The sequence below is a fragment of the Cydia strobilella genome, chromosome 8 (assembly GCF_947568885.1).
Source record: "Cydia strobilella chromosome 8, ilCydStro3.1, whole genome shotgun sequence".
In the NCBI taxonomy this organism is placed as follows: Eukaryota; Metazoa; Arthropoda; class Insecta; order Lepidoptera; family Tortricidae; genus Cydia; species Cydia strobilella.
This window is the reverse complement of record NC_086048.1, coordinates 3,276,615-3,283,653: the sequence shown is the minus strand read 5'-3', so window position 1 is coordinate 3,283,653 and position 7,039 is coordinate 3,276,615.

The window sequence follows — 7,039 nt, the reverse complement described above, 5'->3', positions numbered from 1 at the left end:
TGACGGTCCCTAACCAACAATTTTATAATATATGTTCCCCCCACATGACCTTAAAGCATAAAGCATGTGAGCACTAAATTTAATGATGGTTAGGTAGTTGTATTGCATCCACGTTTACAACCTAGGCTAAAAAGTAAATTTTATCCAAATGCCAATAACGTTATTCTCGACTCAAAAGTTGTCGAAATTCAAGTCATTATTTTATCTGTGGTCGTGCACGCAAAGGGACGTCAATTTGTGTGAACCCTAATAATTGCTCGGAGCAATACTGAGGCGAACGGAGCCGAGAATACACGAGGAGTTCCGCACCTCTGGTCGAAGATGTTATCTATTTTGTATTTTGAACATTTGTAACTGGCATGTTAGTTTTTTTGCAAAAAAACTAACCACTGTATTTGGCTGAGTACCTATCAACTAGAAGTGTAGTAGTGGGATCTAAAGGAGGTATTTGTATTGTATTGTAGTTCGGGCGATTTTCCGCAACTCGACGACTGGCGCCTATTTTGCGTGACATGGGGGTGGGCTAGTCCTGCCAGCCCAGCTCCTCGAGGAAACCTATCAAACCTTTGATGTTGAGTAGGACCTCGGGGAGGTCTCTCGGGGATCCGAGATGTTTTGCCCTGTATGGGGCCACTCCGCTGCACTCCAGCACCACGTGAGAGGCTGTTTCTTCTGTCTCCATGCATCCTCTGCATAGGGGACTGTCTGTGACACCTGTTATAAAAAGATGTTTGTTAAATAGTCCATGACCTGTTATGACACTGGTTACCATGCTCAGTCGGGTCTTTCCTAATTGAAGGAGCACCCTTGTGAGCTTTCCGTTGATGCCAGGCATGGCTTGTTTGGCCTGTCTGCATCCAGTCTGGTTTAGCCAATGTTCTGTGTGTAGTTTCCCTGTACGTGCCAGCAGCATTGAACGTACCTTGCTAAACGGTATCGGGAGGATCGGTTCTGGGCCAATCGCTCCCGCACTCGATCCTTGCCTGGCAAGCTCGTCCGCAGCATCGTTACCCCGGGATCCGCTGTGTCCTTTGATCCATTGTAGGGTGATCTTATTGTTATGACATACCTCCATTAGTCGTTCGTGGCATTCGTGTATAAGTTTGGATGTGACTATATGGCTTTTTAGAGCCATCAAGACTGCTCTACTGTCGGAGAGTATGCGGATGGAGGATCCTACTACCTTCCTTGCAGTAATGGCAGCCGCCGCGTTTATGATGCCCATGCACTCAGCCTGGAATACCGAGTTATGGGCTCCTAGCGGAGTGGTGATTGACATGTTCAGGTCTTCTGAGAAGGTTCCAGAGCCCGATCCGCTGTCTGTTTTGGACCCATCAGTGAAGATTCTGAGCTCCCGAGGATTGAGTCCTTCGTAATTGTCGTCCTCGTATAACTGTATTTTGTACCTTTTGTCGAAGATAGCTTGTTTATGAATCCGATCCGTGCCCGAATTGAGCACTGGAAATTCGTCATATACCTTATCCAGGCAAGTTGTGTGAAGAGCTCCTATGATGTTGGACCATATGTTAAGGGCTCGCAGCCTTACCGCTGAGAGACTGGCCTCTTGTTGTATGTGTAGGTGCAGCGGTGGAAGGCTTAACATGACCTCCATGGCTGCAGTCGGTGTGGACCTCGTACAGCCAGTGGTGGCCGCGCATGCGAGCCTTTGGAGTCTTTGTAGCTTGTCTCGTACGTTGCCTAGGTTTGTTCTTGGCCACCAAACCAGAGCACCGTAACAGAGTAAGGGGCGGATTATGGTCTTATAGAGCCAGAGAGTAATTTTTGGGTTGAGTCCCCACCTCTTACCAATCATCCTTCTGCATTGCCAAAAGACAACTCCCGCCTTGTCTATACGTTTGTTGATGTGATTGTTCCAGTTGAGTTTACTGTCGAGAGTTAGCCCTAAGTACTTAACTTCATCGGTCAGCTGTAGCTCGGTTTGGAAAAGTGTTGGTCTGGTAAAGTTGCCAAGCGCTCTTTTATTGGTGAACATTACCATTTCTGTTTTGGTGGGGTTGACTGATAGGTCGAATTCTCTACACCAGCGTTCTACAATCCGAAGAGCAGCCTGGGTGAGATCGCAGACTGTACTGGCAAATTTACCTGATATTAATATTGCCAGATCATCAGCGTAGCCTATTGTGTAGAAGTGTTTCTCGTTCAGTTTGGTTATAAGGTTGTTGACTACTAGGTTCCACAGCAGAGGTGACAGGACTCCCCCTTGAGGGCATCCTCGCACCGCCGCCACGGCCTGCGGTTCACCTGCATACCTTATAGTTCTTTTGTTTAGCATGTTCATAATCCACTTTGTTAGTCCGGGTTCCGCGCCGTGGCTATCCAAGGCATTCCCTATGCTGGTAAAGTGGGTCTTGTCGAAAGCGCCCTCGATGTCAATGAAGGTGCCAAGGCACAGTTCTTTGGCATGGATGGCTCTCTCAATGCGGCTGACGACCATGTGTAGTGCCGATTCTGTGGATTTACCTGAGCTGTACGCGTGCTGGTTGTTGTGCATCGGTGTGTTCTTTAGCGTTCGATCCCTCAAATCCCTGTCGCACAGTTTTTCCAGTGTTTTCAGCAGGAATGATGTGAGACTGATGGGCCTGAAGGATTTAGCCGCCGTGTAGTCATTCTTACCTGGTTTTGGTATGAATATCACGTTCACATCCCTCCATCTCCTGGGCACGTACCCCCAGGCTAGGCATGCTGCCATGATGCTGGTCAGGGTTTGCTGGATGGGCTCTAGACCCCACTGTAGGAGAGCAGGGAAGATCCCATCCGGACCAGCCGCCTTGAAGGGATGGAAACTGTTTATAGCCCACCTGAGTTTCTCAGCGGTGACGACTCTGTGCGCCATTTGCCAGTTGTTGTCTGCTGTACTGTATACCTCATCCTGCTGATCTTCATCGGCGAGACTTACGCATCCTGGAAAGTGAGTTTCCAGGAGAAGGCGTTGGGTCTCTACAGGGGAAGATGTGTACGTGCCATCGGGTTTCCGGAGTGAGCCCAATTGCGATGTGGTCTTGTACGCTAATGTTTTCCTTACACGGTTGGCGTGGTCTAGTGTTTCGATGCTGCTGCAGAAGTTCCTCCATGATAAGGATCTCCAGTACCGCAGTCTTTTTTTGTAATTGGCCTTGGCTTCATAGTAGTTGTCCCAGTCTACCTCGGCCATTGTGTTCATGGCCCTGTTGAAGAGTCTCCTGGTTTTCCGTCGGAGTCTCTCCAGTTCTGGACCCCACCACTTGTGTCCCGTTATGGCAGTCCTTGCCGGTGGTTTTAAGGGACACGCCTTGTGGTAGCTGTCTACGAGGGCATCGGTTAAGATGTTTACCTGCTGTTCTATTTCAGTCGGTTCCCGGAAGTCGTCCCTCGGAGGAAGCAGGTCGAGGCTTTCACCTAGGACCTTCCTGAAAGTGGCTCGGTCCGTTTTCCTGGGATTCCTTCGGGCGGTTGGTGTGTCACTAGATGCTAGTAGATTGAAGCGAATCCATCTATGGTCTGAGCAAGAGGCCTCCTGGGAGACGTGCCATCCCATGACTAGTTCACTGACCTCCTCCGAAGCCAGAGTCAGGTCAATAATCGTCCTGCATCGTTTGTTTACGAATGTTGGTTCGGCACCTACATTTAAAATGTTTAGATTAGTAGTCACAAGATATTCAACAAGTGTCTTACCTCTGTTGTTACTGGTCTCCATTCCCCACAGCGGGTGGTGTGCGTTGGAGTCGGCCCCGATGATTAATGCGAGGCCCGCTCTCTCGCAGTGGCTGACCAGTCGTTGTAGTTCGGCGGGCGGCGGCTCGTCCTCTCCGGGCATGTACGCCGAGGCAAGGACTAGGTCGCGACAGCCTGTTGGCAGTGGAACTTGTAGTTTAATCGCACACAGGTCTCTGGAACAGAACTCAGTGAGCGGTTGTGCAATGATATTGTTAGTGGTTAGGATACAAGCCCTAGGGACGGCGTGTACCGTGGAGTAATAGAGCTTACCTTTCGTGTCGGAGAGCCCGCGTATGTGACCGTTGCCCACCCATGGTTCTTGTAGGAGGGCAACGGCTGTTGGCAAACCTACCAGGCAGCGTCTCAGTTGGGCCGTAGCGGCCACGCTGTGCTGGAGGTTTGCTTGTAGGACACTAGCCGGTGTCCATGTTGTCGGTGGTGGGGTCTCCGTCTTGCATCTCCCCTCCCTCCTTCAACATGTCGGCCAGCCCCGTCTCTATCCAAGCCGACAGGTACTCACCGTCGGATGATGTCCCGGCTGGTTCGTCACCAGTGCCAAGGAGTTCATCCTCCGAGGGTTCGGCTGTCGTTGGCTTGGGCATCGATGGGGGGGCAACTTCCTCTCCGGAGGCAGATTTACTCTGACCGGGGGTGCCCGGGGCCTGTCGACTAGGGACCTGTGCTCCCGTTACCCTTAGGGTGGAGTCCTGCAGGATGGGAGGCTGGTCCAGGTATTTGCCTCCGGGACCCCTGAACCTGAGGTAGACATTACCCACTCCACAGTTCAGGGATCTCCCCCTCTCCATAAAGGCGGGGACGAGGTCTTCGGGGATTGTGAAGGCGACAAACCACCCCTGGTCTTGCCGCAGTATCTCAATGATGGACCAAGTGCCGACCTTGGCCCATTCATTCTGGTACTTCAGTCCGTCAGCTGCCTGACGGACGTCTTCCCAGGACGAGTTGTTGATGTTGGGTATAAGGAGCCCGCACTTAACTCTCCTTGCCATCTCCGACTGGCGAACTGCCGTTAGGGAGATGTCTGGCAAGGTTAGGGACTGGATGCATCGCTGAGACCAGGCGGCCGAGTATTCGTCCTCTGCGAAGACCCTCAGCTGCCCCTCAGCGAAAACCGGTTTACCCTTGAATTTAGGTGGCCGGGCTCCCACGATGTTCTTCCTCGCCTCCACCACGATTGCTTGGTGCAACCCGCGGAGAATGGCGTGGGATGTTTCAGCGGAGATCTTACCCGACTTTGCGTCCGTGATGACGATCGTCAGGTCAGATGCCGCTGCTTGTGCGTACGACGCTTTCGGTTGGCTGGGGCTCACTAGTCGCTGCTTTTTGTTATCTCCTTGCGGGGAGAAGGACTCTTCTCGCGTCCTTTTAGCAGTGGCTCGTGCGAACTTGCCTGGCCGTCGTTTGGGTGGAACTGCAGTCGGAACAGCAGGGCTACTGGCCGACCTTCCTGCCTTAGGGGGTAGGATGGAACCTTTCCCCTTCGGCGGAGGCTTGCCAGCAGCATCCTGCTTGTTCGGCGCCGGTTCGGGTGCCGGCTTCTGAGAAGCCCGTGCTCCCTCCTCGGTTGCAGGGTTGTGTGTCTGTGTGTGTGTGTGTGTCTGTGTGGTGCCCAGTTGCTGCTCTCGTGCTAGCCGAGCCGCGCGCCTCTGGTTCTTATTTTTCTTCTTCTTCTTAGCCACCCCACCTTGACGTTGAACAGGGGGGGGTGGGTTGGAAGAGGAAGAAGTCCCGGCTCTGGCTGGGTGAGGCTTCCCACTAGTGGGTCGCTTCTTGGGCCTGCGGTCCACTACCTGCCAGTCCTGGAATGTGTTTGGGCCAGTCTGCTCCCCAGATGAACTAGGTTGCTGACCAGCCGGGTGGTTTGCTTGACGCACTGTCTCTGGGACAGCTTGTCTCGCATGTGTGGCTTCACCATTAGCGATGAACGCTGCTGGATCAGCTTGGGGGTTTTCGTTCGACCTGTTATCCATAGTTCGTACGTTTTATCTTCATCCTCATCGGCTCCCACCCTACAAGGGCCCACAACATTGGGAACGCTTACCGGCACATATAAAAGGTGCTTTCAGTCGTTAGGACACCGACTCGGGTATAGAAGTGAGAAGTTGGCTAGTTGCGCGACATCGGAAATTTGTGAAGGTGGGACGTAGGGTCGCCCAGGTCAGACGCCCTCCGCCAGAATCACCTAAACGAATCTCCTCAGCATGGCCTTTCACCACCACATCAGCAGCCGAAACTACCTCTGCGGCCCTCCCACTTCTTGCCGTGAGTCCACCTACGGTACCTCACTAGACCATTTCCCGGACTGTGGCTAGTAGCCCGGGCCACCGTTTCGCCCGAAATTCGGGCCGAAGCAGACGTGTTGCCACGCGGGTTGGCAATGGCTCAATCGCCAGGATCCCGTCATCCTTGCTTACGGCGCTCAACTGTGCAGGTCCTAGCACAGGTGGGTTGTGTGTAGGTTGTCAGCAGTAACCCACTCCTGCTGACAACACCAGTGTGGATGTTAGCCGTGACTAGAAAGAGGCACGAATGCCAGTCGCTAGTGACGTTGCCCAGGGTGGACCAGAGGAGACAGACGGACCTTTGGGCGGGCCGAAGCCCACCCAAACTTCCCCCCGTCTCCCGCTCGGGGAGGTCATCACACCACTCCACCCCCGCAATTTATGGCGAATACTGTAAACTTGAATTAGCGCAGTCTGTCGCCGTGGTTCACCGTACCCACCCATCAGGTCATCACTTACATAGTAGATAAAGCATTAAGCATAAGGATATTCAAGTTCGACTATTTGTGTTTATTTTGTAAATGTAGAGAAGACCATCTATCAAGAAATACCATTTACAAGATCTTCCATCGCTTCTAACTTTTGCGTCTGTACCCATACACACGGTTAACGCCGCTAACGGCCCGGCCACGACATCGCGCGGCGGCGGCGGCGGCGAGCGGCGGCGAGCGGCGGCCATAGGTTGGAGCGAGACACAGCGATCGGACCTTTCGTTCCCATCTATGGGCACCGCTCGCCGCTGCCGTCGTGGCCGGGACGTAACGCAGCGTACTAAGGTGAATCAATCCTTCTATACTTATAGAAGTGTCCTACGTGGGCGATCTCGTTGCGAACGCGAACGCCGTGGGCCCGCCGCTTCGCGTTCGCGAGTTGTTCGCTTACGTAAGACGCTTCAGTAACGCTGCGTCGTTACTGAAGGTTGGTAAAGCAAAACCTGTCTTCGTTTCTGACTGTGACTGAGCAATGTAGGTATACAAATACGAGACTTCTTGCCCTATGACGGTCCCTAACCAACAATTTTATAA